A 15698-nucleotide genomic window follows, 5' to 3' on the forward strand; every position below is an offset into this window, starting at 1 on the left:
CACCTGGATGGCTCAGCCAGTTAAGTGTCTGCCCTCTGCTCAGGTCATCATCCCAGGTCCTGGGAGTAAGCCCTGCATAGGGCTCCTTGCTCCACAGGGAGCCTGCTTCTCTCTCTCCTTGGGCTCTCCCTCTCTCTCTCTGGCAAATAAATAACTAAATCTTTTTTAAAAATTATTTCTTTACTATCTTATTTATTTATTTGAAACAGAGTGTGAGATCACAAGTAGGCAGAGGCAGGCAGAGAGAGGAGGAAACAGGCTCCCCGCTGAGCAGAGAGCCCTGCGGGGCTGGATCCCAGGACCCTGAGATCATGACCTGACCTGGAGGCAGAGATTTAACCCACTGAGCCACCCAGGTACCCCAATAATTAAATCTTTTAAAAAAATAAAAGAAATGTCAGTCATGGTACAAAGGAACCCATGATTGGCTTTTTAATATCTAATATTTAAGCCATGTGAAAAACATAAGCAAAGGCAAAGCAAACAAGCATTGCTGTTATCCATGTTTTCATATTTTCTTTTTTTTTTTTTTTTTTTAATTTACTCAACAGACAGAGATCACAAGTAGGCAGAGAGGCAGGCTCCCCTCTGAGCAGAGAGCCCAATGTGGGGTTGATCCCAGGACCCTGGGATCATGACCTGAGCCAAAGGCAAAGGCTTTAACCCACTGAGCCACCCAGGCAGCCCCATATTTTATTTTTTTAAAAAAAGATTTTATGTATTTATTTGAGATTGAGAGAGCACAAGCGGGGGTTGGGGGAGTGGAGGAGCAAAGCTAGAGGGAGAAGCAGACTGCCCACAGAGCAGAGAGCCTAATGCAGGGCTCAATCCCAGATCATTACCTGAGCCAAAGGCAGATGCTTAACGGACAGCCACCCAGGAACCCCATCATCAGGTTTTCATATTTTCACTAGCAAAAAATTTTCATTAGGTTAATGTTTAACTTCATCCTTCCCCTGGAGTTGAATTAACACATATTTCAAATTTCATATTTACTATATAATCTAGAGGATGAAACTAATTCTTTTTCATATTTGTATTTGGCTTATAACCTGGTGATAGTGACGTATCTAAAAGCAATGGTTTCTGGGGCACCTGGGTGGCTCAGTGGGTTAAAGCCTCTGCCTTCAGCCGGGTCCTGGTCTCAGGGTCCAGGGATTGAGCCCTGCCTGGGGCTCTCTGCTCAGCGGGGAGCCTGCTTCCTTCTCTCTCTGCCTGACTCTGCCTATTTGTGATCTCTGTCTGTCAAATAAATAAATAAATAAAATCTTTTTAAAAATAATAATAAAAAAATAAAAACAATGGTTTCTAATACTTAGGTAAATAATGTAAGAAAGATTGTGAAGCCCAAGTCACTTGTAAGAGTAGTGCCTTACACAAATGAAGCACTCACTAAATTTATAATTATAAAAAAACCCTGTACAAGTACTCAAAAACAACACAAATATGTCTTTATATAACCCAAGTGGTTTAAAAAATTAGAAATAACACTTTCCAGCTATATATATTTATAGTTCATATATATTTATAGTTCATAATTGAGATACTTCCTCCCCACATGCAAAAACAAGATGTTCTTTACTTTTCCTGTAAAGAATTGAGGAAGCAGTAAAGTCACCTTTTACATGGAAGAAACAGGGAAATGTTTAGACTTCTAAATCATTTTAACTGACTAGCATTTCAGCCTGACATTAATGGCCTCATAATGTTGTAATAAGCAACTTTTTTTTTAAAGGATTTTTATTTTTTAAGATTTTTTTTTTTTTTTTTTTGTCAGAGAGAGTGCACAAGCAGAGTGGCAGACAGAGGCAGAGAGAGAAGCAGGCTCCCTACTGAGGAAGGAGCTGGATGCAAAACTCGATGCCAGGACCCTGGGATTATGACCCCAGCCAAAGGCAGCGGCTCAACCGATTTAGCCAACCAGGCATCCCTTAAGGATTTTATTTTTAAGTAATCTCTATACCCAAAGGTGGGGCTTGAATTCACTACCCCAAGACAAAGAATTGCATGCTCTACTGCTGAACCAGCCAGGAGCCCCTATTAATAAGCAACTTTTTAAAAAAAAAAAATAGGTGTTTTTTTCTCAACCTGAAGTTTAGTTTATAAACCTTTAATTATTATCTTTGCTGAAACACCTTTGACAGAGGGGGCATTCATACCTGATTACAAATGTGCTCAAATATAATGAAATCACTATCAGAGCAAGAAGAAAATGCCCTAAGAGTTAGAATATGAGCTTGACATAGTTAAACTCATTCCCAGTAAGACATTTTTTAAAGAGCAGTGACGAAATACTGTTTTAAGGGGGAATGATCAGAAATTATCTATAAGGAGAAAGTTAATAGTACCAGAGTCGGGAGTGAGGGGATTATAGAAATCAAAGACGTCCTGGCAGACCCAGCAAAAGGAAAATGGGATATTATGAAGTTCCTCTTGGATCAAAGTTCCTTGCAGGCACTTGGGTTTAACCCTTCCAGTCAGAATTTCCAAAGGGCAGCAAGTGCTAGACTGGATTTACAGTTCTGGTTTTTTTTTTTTTTTTACAGTTCTGGTTTTGACTCTGACATTCATAAGGTAAGTGATCTTGAGCAAAACCTTGCCTTTCTCAGAGTCTCAGTTTTTCCGTATGTAACACAGAAGGAAGAGATGGCCTTTAAAGTCATCATCTTAAGTTACTAAAATTACTTAGTTAATTTTTTAGCGCTCGGCAAGACGCAGCGGCTGGATACGCCGCGGCTGGGGAGGGGTTAATTCCGTTTTGCTCCGCCCCTTCATGGCCCCGCCCCGCGGGCACCCCCCCCGACTTGCACCCTTGACCCCGCCCCCAGGCCGTGCGTCCACCGGAAGTGCCCGGGCGCGGGCAGCTCACTTCCGCCCGGCAGGTGACAGCCGCGGGGCTCCTAGCGGCCGGCGGCACAGACGCACCGGGGGAGCGGGAGGACGAGGCCGCGGACATTTTGCTGAGGAGTCGAGCCGCGCCGCGGCGCCGCGAGCCGTCCGGACCTGTGGGTGAGGAAGCGGGGAGTCCGGCGAGGCAGGAGAAGGAGTGGGGCCGGGAGGCGGTGGTCTGAGGTGAGGGGGCTTTGTGGGGTCAGAGGTCACAGAGAGGACGGGGCGCTAGAGGGGCGTGAGTGGTTTCCCAAGCCACGACGTGAGAGAAGGACTACGGGTTCATTCATTCGTGCCCACTTGGCCGCCGGCCTGAATCCCAGCCACCCCAGCCCGCAGTCCCTTCTTGGGGCGTCCTCCAAAGAGACTCCTAGACTTAGGCCCTGCGGAGTCCGCCCCACGCCAGGAGGGAAACTCCTCTCCCCGTCCTGGTTTCCCCCTTCACATGCTGAGGCCTCCCAGTCATTCGGGGCCTTATCTCTTTGCCAAGGTTCAAAAAGGAAAAAAAAAAAAATTAAGAACCGGCCATTTGCGCCTGCCCCGCGGTAGGCTTGGGCTTGGTCTGTCCGTCCGGCGTTTCATGGACAGGTTATCTGGGGACACCTGTGATCATGCTAAAAATACTGACGAAATGCTAGCTACTAGTTATTGAGCTCCTACTGTGTGCTAGACACTGCCAAACACCGCAGGTACAGTGCCATATGTAAACTTCACAACAACCCTATTTTATCTACAAGGAAACCAAGGCACGAGGTTGAATCACGCATTAGGTAAGGTCAGTCCTGTGATAATGGGCAAAGCCAGGGTTCTTACCTAGGCTTTCAGGGGCCTGAAAAGTGCAGAGACAGAAGAGGCTGGAGCAAGGTTGGGTGTAGGGGCTGTTAGATTTCTTTAGCTGCTGTTGTATTTATTCAAAGCTATATAAAGATGTAGCCTTATTACTTTGAGTCTGCTCCTCATAAGGGCCATTTAATTCACATGGTTAGGGTGAAACAATCCTGCAGGCTATTGTTAGAAGTAATTACCTTTCAGGGCAAAAGTGGAAGTTTTTCCTGACTATTGAGAACTGTGAGACACAAAACAGGCTATTCATGAAGCTAATTTAAGAATATTCAGACCCTCTCTTAAGAGTGGTTGAACTGCATTCCTTTTGGAATAAAGAGAGGAAGCACATGACCCCTAGGGGATCTTTTGGCCCTAGGTTCTTGAAGAACCTTCTCAAGGGAAGGGTCTCTGTCTCAGAAAAGTACAGGTCCCTTGGCTTCTTGGATGGGGTGTGCACATCTCGCTTGGAAGATGGTGAAGTCGTTTGATGGCTGGAGGACTAGACTCTGTGAGTCTGAGCCTTATTCCTTTGCAGACATTCACTTGCTCCAATTCTTCCTCAGTTTCCCTGGTAGCAGCAGGGGGAAGATGTGCTGCCTTCCTATCCAGTCCTGGGTGTTACAAGCCTTAATGAACCCATGAAGGTTTTCACATGTTCTGAAGAAAGCTGTGATATAAATATTACCATAGTACCTTTTTTTAAAGTCTGTGATCTGTTCTCCTAGTTCCATTGAATTCACAGAAACGTAATACTGTCACCTTATCCCCATTCTTCCAAGGAAGGATTTGAGATGAAGTGACTTGTCAGACAGATGGTGGGAACATGAGCAAAACTCAGAGCATCTGGCTCCCTATCCTAAGTTGAGCCCACCAGCCTCCTCCAGCCGCTTAGAAACTGTCATAAAGAGTAGCCTCAGTAGTTCTCAAAGAATCCGATCCCTCAGAGGTTGTGGAGAGGTTATCTGTTGAGGACAGGTTGAGCAGAGGCTTCCATCCTGAGTGGCCTGAAGGGCTCAAGAGGTGTAGTGGAAAAAGCACTGCCGGACTCCCCACCAGTCAGCCCTGCGTTCTGACCCCAGCTCAGCACCTACCTGGACAACTTACTTAGGCTTGGTCTCCTTTACCTGAGCTCTAAAATAATACTGACTCCCACCTCCTCCCCATCCCCCCCAACACTGGTGTGTGGGGGGATTAGATAAGGAAATTTGTGCAGAGGCTGTTACTGTGGTTGGGTGCCTTGACCCTAGGCAGTTGATGCCTCCGGGAGCCTCTGAGGAAGGCTGTCCACCCTGGTTTGTGGGGCATTACTTCCTTCTGCAAACAGAGACTTTACATACACAGCACTGCTCCCACCCTTCTCGTTTCACTTCCCAAAAGTGTTTCAGAACAAGTTTAATCTGTTGGTCCTACTGGCTTTGGGCTTGGACTTTCATGTATTTCTGGTCATCATCTGAAATTGTTGTGCGTCTTGACTGCTCACTTCCCAGAAAACCTCCACGCCCGGCACCAGAGCCTGACATGCTGACAGTGAGCAAACATGACTTAGGTATGGGTTCTGCATTTTGCTATAATAATGAAAGCTTGAGGGGCGCCTGGGTGGCTCAGTGGGTTAAGCCGCTGCCTTCGGCTCAGGTCATGATCTCAGGGTCCTGGGATCGAGTCCCGTATCGGGCTCTCTGCTCGCAGGGAGTCGGCTTCCTCCTCTCTCTCTCTCTGCCTGCCTCTCTGCCTACTTGTGATCTCTCTCTGTCAAATAAATAAATAAAATCTTTTAAAAAAAATAATGAAAGCTCTAGAGGGCATCTGTTACATGTAGATGTTTCTTTTTCTGAACAGGTTTCTTCTGAGATAGGTTACTGATACATGATCACAGCCCAGAAATGGTTTTAGTGTTTTGTTTTTTCCTCTTCACACAGAGAAGGAACAAATAACACCAGAGAGAAAATATCACGTGAGCACTTGGGGAATCCTTTAAAAAAATAATCCTGCTTGAATATCCATCAGTGACTCCTTATTGCCCTCAGGCTAAAATGGACATTCCTTATCATGGCCTTCAAGGCCTTTTGGGGTGACTCCTGCCTGGCTCTCCTGCCTTATCTCTCCTACTCCCCACTTCCATTTTTTCCCAACCTCCAGTCAAACTCAGCTGCTTGCCACTTCTGCAGTCCCCAACTCTTTCTACCTCTGTGTCTTTGCTTTGTGCTGTCCTCTGCCTGAACACTATTTCCTGTCACACATGACTCTTTGCTGGACCACTGCTTGGAGCTTCCCATCTGATTATCTCTCTCACCTTGTAGGCATGAACCTCTTCAGTGTCCTGTGGCACTGCTCAGAGGGTTTGTCATTGTTCACTTGGCTGTCTTCTAAGTAAACGGCTCTTAATCCTTGGGGAGGACTTGTCTTAACTGTGTCTCTAGCACTTAGTGAAATGTCTGGCACATAGGTGCCCAGTAAATGTTCAGTGAATGGATGAATATTGCATTGACTTATTAGGATTATTTGATTCTTAGGAGATTCAAAGCACTTTCCAAATGGTCTCCTGTCCATCCCTCATATCAGTCTGGCAGGATAGGGAGAAGTCTGACCAGTGATAGGATTAACTACTCTCCTGTTTTCATTGTTACCGCCCAGCCAGCCACCGGAGTGACATTGTCGGGGGAAAGAGCCTTCCAGGCCTAAGACAGCGAAGAGTAGGAACATCCCTGGCTTGTTTGAGAAACAGCAGGGAAGCTGAGTGAGCAATGAGCGGGGCATTGGGTTATGAGGTCAGAGGAGAATGGAGGGGGCTTCCAGGTCAAGGTGAGAACCCTGGCTTTTACTCTGAGTGAGATGGGAGGTGGGAGCTACTAGAGTTTTGAGCAGGAGTTCTGAGATCTGACTTACATTTCAACAGGCACCACCACAGTGCTTCAGGGCCTCCAGAGACTTGGGGTTGGGGAACAGCAAGGAGGTGCTGGTGGTAACCACTGTCCCTGTTAAGTAGTCATAGTGGCCAGCCTATAGCAAGAGGCCACTTGGTGGGCTGGGCACTGCTGAAGGCTTTGTATGTACTGACCTGTTTTATTTATTTATTTTTAAATTTTATTTATTTGAGAGAGAGAGAGCACAAGAGGGGGGAAGCTCAGAGGGAGAAGCAGACTCCTCGTTGAGCAGGGAACCTGACTTGGGGCTTGATCCCGAGATTCCAGGATCATGACCTGAGCCAAAGGCAGACGCTTGACTGACTGAGCCACGTAGGTGCCCCGGTATTGACCTGATTTAGCCTCACAAATCCCTTAGGTATGTGGCATTGCAATTCTCATTTTATGGGCTTGTGCCTGTTAAGTTGTGTAGACCCTTGGAGAGCCCCTGTCATACATGCTGTGGCCTCCTTCCCATTCCCAACGCCTTGTTCTTGGATTGTCTCGTTATTTAATATTGCTGAGGAGTGGCTTTGCTCTGGTTTTAGACTTTCAAGCCTCATGTTTTTTGGGTCTTTAGCCTTGGGCTCGACCTCTAACCTCCAATCAGAGGGTCTCCCGAAAGTTGGGAGACCTCTTACCTCATTAAGGTAAGAAGCTGGTTGAGTCCAGAATGCCCAGAGTCCATCAGCAGCCAGAACGCCCGCCTTAGTGACTTTTTTCCCAGGGTTACCATCTTTATGGGCTTGAGCTGGAAGATGATAGGTTTGGAAGTCAGGTCTCAAAGCTTTAAAACCAGTCCTTCATTGTTCATTTTCAGCACTGAAAACATTTGTTAAAGCAGAGCACTGTAGGGCGCCTGGGTGGCTCAGTTCGTTAAGCCTCTGCCTTCAGCTCAGGTCATGATCTCGGGGTCCTGGGATCGAGTCCCGCATCGGGCTCTCTGCTCAGCAGGGAGCCTGCTTCCCTTCCTCTCTCTCTGCCTGCCTCTCTGCCTACTTGTGATCTCTCTCTGTCAAATAAATAAATAAAATCTTTAAAAAAAAAAAAAAAAAGCAGAGCACTGTAAAGGAATAGACTTGGGTGACATACAGTTTTCGCCACACCTAATTGTTTTTAGGGTCTTAAGCATATTGAGAGTGGAATGACAAAATTTCATTTTGTGGTGAGTCTGCTTCTATAGCCTTCATTTTCTGAATGAAACTGAATGGCTGAACATTGAGACAGTGCCTCCTGTCACCTTCTCAAGGTGGCCACCTGGTTAAATTTTAACCTCCTTTTCTCCCCTCCTCCACATTCCCTAGCCTCCTTCCCTGTTTTCTCTTTCACCATAGCATTGATCACCATCTCAGATAGTATATATTATACTTACTTGTCTTGCCTGTGGTTCCTGTCTGCCATTGGGATGTATGCTCCTTGAAGGGAAGACCCTTTGCCTGGCTTGTTCACAGCTGCATCCCTAGCATGTAGACCTGTTTATGGCACATGGGAGGTGCTCAGCAAACATGAATAGGAATGGGGGTGTGGGTGAGGACAGGAAAATATATACTCAGTACAGGGATGGTATCATTGTGGGTTGTTGGTTTTTAAGATTTTATTTGAGAGAGAAAGTGCAGAAGAAAGCACGAGTTGGGGGGTGCCTGGGTGGCTCAGTGGGTTAAGCCGCTGCCTTTGGCTCAGGTCATGATCCCAGGGTCCTGGGATCGAGTCCCGCATCCGGCTCTCTGCTCAGCGGGAAGCCTGCTTTCCTCTCTCTCTGCCTGCCTCTCTGTCTACTTGTGTTCTCTGTCTGTCAAATAAACAAATAAAATCTTAAAAAAAAAAAAAAAAAAGAAAACACGAGTTAGGGTGAAGTGCAAAAGCAGTGAAGAGCCTTGACAAAGGAACACAGAAGACCTGTAGGTCTAGAGGATTATAGGCAGAGGGAAGGGCCTGTCTGTGTTCCCATCATAGCTGTGTCAGAGCCCCTTGCCCCCAGCATTTGCATCCCAACCTTCCAGCAGCCCTAGTCTCTGAGCTGATGCCTGTGGGAGCAGGAGATGGTGATCTGGCCTCACTGAAAGAGGTGGCCTGGACCTTTCTCCTATCAGAGATGTTACCATCTGACCTTCTGCCCTTTGCCGTTCTCTTTTTTCTTTATTTACTTATCTTTCATTTATTTATTGGCTCTAAAATGGGCTAGAGGGTCTGATATTTTCAACTTCAGTTTTATCAAAATAGCTTGACAACCAGAGCAGATGTGTGTCTGATGCTAGCAAACCCTGTGAATGGAACATGGGGAAGCTGGTCTCCAGCTGAGGTTGGTTTACAAAACTTGAAATTTCCCCAGGAAGAGAGTTGAGCACTAATCGTTCAGACATTTATTGAGCACCGGTATTTGTCAGGTAAGTCTAGGAGCTAGGGATGTAGTACTAAATAAAATGGATAAAACCTTTGTCCTCATGGAGCACATTACAAAGGGAGAAAAAAATAAACAATATAAATATATTTTATAGTATGTCAGTGACAAGTACCTTGAAGGAATACAAAAGGAGAAGTGAAAGGTAGGGAATTGGGGGGATTGGTTGGAAATGTGTAGAATTTTAAATGAAGTGGTCAGAAAAGGTGACATTTTAGTGAAATTTGAAAGAAGTGACGGACTGAGCCATGGCGCTGTCTGGAGGAAGAGCCTCCCTGGCCATGTGAACAGCATGTGCAAAGGCCCTGAAGTGGAAATATGCCTGTCATGTTCAAGGATCAGCAGAGAGGCTCCATATGGCTGGAACTGAGGGAATGATAGAGAAAACAGTGAGAGGAGAGTTTGAAGAAGTAATAGGTGGTGGGTATGTGTGTGAAAGACAAAAGGGGTATGTGTCTCAGATGCGCCTGTAGTTCATGAGGCCATGGTAGAGATTTTGGCTCTTATTCTGAGGTAAGACAGGGAACCATTGGAGGATTTTGGACCAGAGTACTACTGTCTAACTTAGACTGTAATGGGATCATTCTGCCTGTTGCTGAACTGGGTTGTCGAGAGCAGTGTGGAAGCAGCTTTGGTAGCAATCGCAATAAGATGTGATAGTGGGGGGCACCTGGGTGGCTCAGTCGTGAAGTGTCTGCCTTCAGCTCAGGTCCTGCTGGGGATAGAGCCCCACATCAGGCTCCCTGCTCAGCAGGAAGCTTGATTTCTCCCTCCCACTCCCCCTGCTTGTGTTCTCTCTCTCTCTCTCTCTCTGTGTCAAATTATAAAAAAAAAAAAAAGTGATAGTGGCATGGGGCCTGGTAGCAGTGATGGCGCTGGTGAATAGCCGCTTTATGAATTCTGGATTCAGGGTTTTGAAGGGGCAGAGGGTGGGAGGTTGGGGTACCAGGTGGTGGTATTATAGAGGGCACGGATTGCATGGAGCACTGGGTGTGGTACAAAAATAATGAATACTGTTATGCTGAAAATAAATTAAAAATAAATTTAAAAAGGGACGCCTGGGTGGCTCAGTTGGTTAAGCAGCTGCCTTCGGCTCAGGTCATGATCCCAGCGTTCTGGGATCGAGTCCCACATCGGGCTCCTTGGGAGCCTGCTTCTCCCTCTGCCTCTGCCTGCCATTCTGTCTGCCTGTGCTCGCTCTCTCCCCCTCTCTCTCTCTGATAAATAAATAAAATCTTTTAAAAAAAAAATTACAAAAAATGAATTCTGGATTCATTTGGAAGGTAAATCCCATAGGATCTGCTGATAGATTAGATGTGGAATATGAGTGTGTGTATTGTCAAGGATAACTGAGTTTTTGGCCTGAAACTCTGTTAAAGATATTGATAATTGGGGCGCCTGGGTGGCTCAGTGGGTTAAAGCCTCTGCCTTCGGCTCAGGTCATGATCCCAGGGTCCTGGGATCGAGCCCCACATCGGGCTCTCTGCTGAGCGGGGAGCCTGCTTCCTCCTCTCTCTCTCTGCCTGCCTCCCTGCCTACTTGTGATCTCTGTCTGTCAAATAAATAAATAAAATCTTTAAAAAAAAAAAAAAGATATTGATAATGAACTAGCTAATGAAAACTGCAGATGAGCCAGTTGCAGGATGGGGGGAAGCAGAAGGTCAGTTTTTATTATGTTAAGTTTGAGCTGCCTGTTAGGTGTATTCAAGTTCAAGTTCAGATATTGATTAGGCAGTTTGGGTATATGAGCTGAGTGTTCACTGGAGAGGTTGGGCCTTGGGGGTGTAAACTTGTGAGTTGTCAGCATGTAGATGGTATTTAAAGCCTTGACACTGGATGAACTCACCAAAGAGGCGAGATAGCATGGGGAGGGGGAGGTAGCAGGCCCAACCCTGCGGCCCCCCAGTCATAAAGGAAAGGGAGAGGAAGAAGAACCAACAAAGGAGACAGATGGAACAGGAGGGGAGTAGAGGGGAAAGCAGAGTGCGTGGCATCCTGGAATCCAGGGGAAGAAAGTGTTTCAGGGAAGAGGGGGTGATGAACAGTATCAAATGCTCGTCAGTGTGAGATTTGTATTTGACAGGAGGATCACTGCATCTTCTGTCAGCAGGACCTAACATGCTCAGGCATCCAAGACCATTGCTGAATCCCATCATTCCTTGCCTAACTTCATCTGCTCCTTTCCCTTCCAAGTCCTTGCCTTTAGCCAGGTAAGGGTTCTCACAAACTCCTGAACATGCCTGCTTGTTTTGGCTTTTGGTAACTCACCCTTCTCTCAGCATCTTTAATTTCTTATTTATAAATGGATTATCTTGAGAATTAAATGAGGGGGGCTATAAACCATTTAGCACAGAGCCTGCACCCCAGTCAGTGTTGCTGGTGATTTAGTCTCTATCTGCTCCTTTTATGCTAGCATCTTGTGGGTCTTCTCCAGGTTACCCTCAGTCCTTCCTTTCCACATGTGACCCATCTTTTCCCATCCAGAAAGCACTTCTTCATCTTCCCTAGACGTTCCCCCAAGTCTCAGAACCCTCTTCTGAGCAGTGGTGGTACTTACGTGGAAGGCATGATTGCTCTATTGTTCACCTGCAGTCCTTTACTTGGTCTCTGCGTCTGTACAAGCCCAGCGGGAAGACTATCCTTTGTCTCCTGTGGGCAGCATGCTGTGGGGGGCACAGTCCCGGTCCCAGAGTTGACGGTTCCTCACACTGTTACACATGATGAATGGATGACTCCAACACTTGACAGAGCTTCAGAAAGTGTTTCCATTGTATAGATGGGAAAACTGAGATCTCAGGGGGCCTCATTCTAGTCTTTGGCCTCATTCTCTTCCTGATTAATTTAAATATTATTCAGAAGAAACCCCTATTACTTTGCTTTTTCCAGTCCAGAGGAACTTTTCTTTCTCTTGACAGATCTTTCCAAGCATTACTTTCTGTAGATAGTTGAGAACTGATTCTAGAATTAGTTTCTAAAGATTCAGTGCTAATAGAAGAACATTTGCATGTGGCATGTGCCTGCTTTTACTTCTTTTTCATTTTGAGGCTTTAACTGTTAGTGGGTCTCAGGAGATTGATTTTGGCTAAGTACTTTTCATCCAAATCCCAGGAGGCCCATAACTCAGCAAGCTCATCCAAACAGGCTTTCACTATAGGCATGTTACCAAACTTGACATTCCTCTTGACCAAACTGGATGGACTGGTCCTAAAATAACCTGTAATTCAATGTTTGAGGGGCCCTGCAGGGATATGGGGCAACACATTTCATTTATCCTTTCACTTGGAGTGTGTGTGATTCTGCCAGGGCTTCATTCAGAGGAGAAGTTGCGTTGCTGGACTGAGTGGAACCTGTGGGATCTCAGTATGGGGCAAGAGTAGAGAGAGAGTGTCAGTGCTACATTTTCTAGCTATTTGACTCCAGAGAAATGCCTTGGTCTCTCTGGACTTTACTTTTCCTCATCTGTAAACTTGTGGTATTATCAATACCTTTTCCACAGATTATTGTTTGGATTAAATGTGAAGTTCTTTACATAGTGTCTGGCTCATAGAGCATATCTGCCTGCCATTACTGCTGCCACTGCCACCTTTGTTCTGAATTTCATGCCAAGCCCAAAGAAGAGCACAGCTTATTTTCTCATAGTTATTAAACCAATTTGAAAGAGCCTGTTTGAGTTTGGTGACCAGGTTGTCTCAGAGAGAAAGTCTGAAGTCTGGTTTCTCTACTGCTGAGTCACCTTTTTGTCTTCAAGCTGGCCTCACTTATTTCCCTGTCTATAAAGTGAACTTTAGGGCTTACCTGTGAGGACCTTTTCCTTTTTGAAAGAAGACTGTCAGACAGGTGAGCAGTGGTGAGCAATGGCTGGGTGGTGAATAGAATCATTGTCTCTATTATAAACTCTAAGCTTCATGGGGTAGGGACACAATCCAGAGCATGGCACAGAGTAGGAGAATATTTGTGAATGAATCAACCTATGCCTTTGAAATAGAACTGAAACCGCCAAACATGAGGTGATTAAAGTTTCACTTTTTTTTTTTTAAAGATTTTATTTATTTATTCATGAGACACAGAGAGGCAGAGGGAGAAGCAAGCCCAGTGTGGGACTGTATCCCAGGACCCTGGGATCATGACCTGAGCCAAAGACAGATACTTAACCAACTGAGCAGCCCAAGCACCCTCCTACTAACTTATCCTTAACTGTTCTTGAGCTAACATGTGCCTGGAGCAGGTTTCTGAACAGGTTTCTTCATCAGGCAAGAGTTTAACAGTGATAGTTCTATAATTTTTTTTTAAGATTTATCTGAGAGAGAGCATTGTGTGCATGTAGGCACCAGCAGGGGAAGGGGCAGAAAGAGAAGGAAAAGCAAACCCCGCTGAGCAGAGAGCCCAATGCAGGGTTCCATCCCAAGACCCTGAGATCATGACCTGAGCCAAAGGCAGATGGTTAACCAACTGAGCCACCCAGGTACCCAGCAGTGATGGTTTTAAACAGCACTGAAGTTGGAAGCTACCAACAGACTTTCAGGGCTCATTTTTCCCTGCCCAGATGTCCTTGAATTCAGAGAGGAGTATTGACAGCTGGATCAGACCTTGCCAAATGTCTTCTTCCCCTTTCCCTTCCCTAAAACTGCTTCTCTGGCTGATCTCACAATACCGATGGTCTCTCTTGGAAACTCACTGAGTGCCAGCGGTATGCAGCACATTGTGCTAGCGCCACCAACTTCTTGCCTCTCAACCGAGTGCAGAGCCTGGGTTGCTCTGGCATGAATCACTGCCCTGAGACTAGAAACGTTCTTTCCTTGGTCTTTGGCAGGCCATTTGGGGAATTGTTTGGCTTGTTACTGTTTTCCTTCCTACTGAAGACCTAATAAGGTTTGGTAGTCCAGGCTGCATTCTGAATTTGTTTTGTCTTTTCTCTTGGAAATGTCTTTTTTCATTCTCAGAGAATGATCATGCTCCATTTCCTCTTGTTTGATACCCTGGAAGAACACTCATTGGTGGGGAAATGGATTTCTCATCATAGAAGGTGAGATGTGGGAGGGTTTTATCTGTCATTTAATAGACTGGAACTGTTGTCCTGTGGAACTGTGGGTGGTCTGAAGGGCCCCTGGTGAAGAGGGGGACTTGGGCGTAGTGGAGTGAGCTAGGCCCTAAGTCCTCCACTCTTATATCAGCCAAGTAATTCTGGTTTTGTTTTAAACAGTTTGAAAGCAAGAAGAGGCTTGAAAAGCCATTGACCTGGTTGAATTCTCTTGTTTGACAATTAGAAAAAAGTAAAGCCCAGAGATAGAGGGATTTACCCTGCATCACACAGCTGTTGGTAGCAAAGCTAGATTTCCTGGCAGCTGTCTTGGAGTTGGATCAGCCTTACTTTCAATTTTGTTGAAAGTTAACCACGCACGGAGGCGGCACTCTCTGCTCTCATCAAGGAGTCCTCTTATCTTGATCTGTTACAAGCCCTGGTTATTTTAGCTTCTCTGGGAACCTGAGTCTTCATCCACAGTCAGTATGGAATCTGCTTCAGATTCTTTCTGCCCCTCCCTCTGCTCATAGCTTTCTCTCTTTCAAATAAATAGATAAAATCTTTAAAATAAATAAATAAATAAATTCTTAGAAGCCAAGTTATTGGGTCAAAGGGTCAGCACCTTTGCAATTCTGGTGGCAGTTGCCAAATTGGTGTAGAAGTTGTAGACTCTCATTAGCATGACATCAGGGTATCTCTTTTCCCACATCAGCACCAACATGAAACGTCATCAGACTTTTGGGCTAATGGATGGTATTTCATTGTAGTATCAATTTCTCTTATTCCTCTTATATCTCTTAAAGCTTAAACCATTCGTCTTCATTTTCTGTAACACACCACATCCTTTGCCATTCTCCTATTTTTAGTACTTTCTATGTATTTTTTTAAAATTTTTATTTATCCATTTATGAGAAAGAGAGCATGAATAGGGGGAGGGGAAGAGGGAGAGGGAGAAGCAGGCTCGCTGGATGCAGGACTCGATCCCAGGACCCTGGGATCATGACCTGAGCTGAAGGCAGCCACTTAACCCACTGAGCCATCCAGGAGTCCCATAGGTACTTTTTATGTATTAAGGAAAATAGGCTATTGTGTGAGATGTGATGGAAATTTATGTGTGTGTCTATCATGTCTTTTTAAAAAATATTTTATTTATTTGAGAGAGAGAGAGAGAATGAGAGAGAGCATGAGAAGAGAGGGAGAAGCAGACTCCCCGCTAAGCAGGGAGCCCATGCAGGACCCAATCCCAGGACTCCAGGATCATGACCTGAGCCAAAGGCAGTCACCCAACCAACTGAGCCACTCAGGCACCCTTGTCTTTCGTTTTTTATTATGATTTGGCCATACAGGAAAACTTAATTTTTATGTAATCAGACTCACAGATTTTTAAAGACTTCTGGATTTAATGTCATACTCAGAAAGGCTTTGTTTCCTCTGGATTATATAGTTTTCCATTTTTATTCTTCAGCATTGAGTTTTATTTTATCTAAAAAAAAAATTCAATTATTTGAATTGACTTTTTTGGTGGCTCAGTCAGTTAAGCATCTGCCTTCAGCCAAAGTCATGATCCCAGGGTCTTGGAAAGCAGGGAACCTGCTTCTCCATCTTCCTCTGCCTGCTATTGCCACTGCTTGTATGTGCATGGTCTCTATCGAATAAAAAAATAAAA

At 45.3% G+C, this 15698-nt stretch overlaps 1 protein-coding gene across 6 annotated transcripts in view; it reads left to right on the forward strand.

Moving 5' to 3' along the window:
- The first annotated feature begins 1648 nt into the window (after nt 1–1648).
- The window catches only part of AP1B1 (adaptor related protein complex 1 subunit beta 1), a 54742-nt gene continuing 40692 nt past the window's right edge, over nt 1649–15698 (forward strand). The window contains exons 1-2 of one of the 6 annotated variants that reach the window (XM_082698016.1): nt 1649–1969; nt 2547–3009. The gene's annotated coding sequence lies outside the window, so the exon portion shown is untranslated. Of the gene's footprint in view, nt 1970–2546; nt 3073–5052; nt 5261–15698 lie in introns of those variants that run through there. The other 5 variants (XM_082698013.1, XM_082698017.1, XM_082698014.1 and 2 more) reach the window with 5 other exon arrangements.

The sequence above is a fragment of the Mustela nivalis genome (genome assembly GCF_964662115.1).
Source record: "Mustela nivalis genome assembly, chromosome: 14".
In the NCBI taxonomy this organism is placed as follows: domain Eukaryota; kingdom Metazoa; phylum Chordata; class Mammalia; order Carnivora; family Mustelidae; genus Mustela; species Mustela nivalis.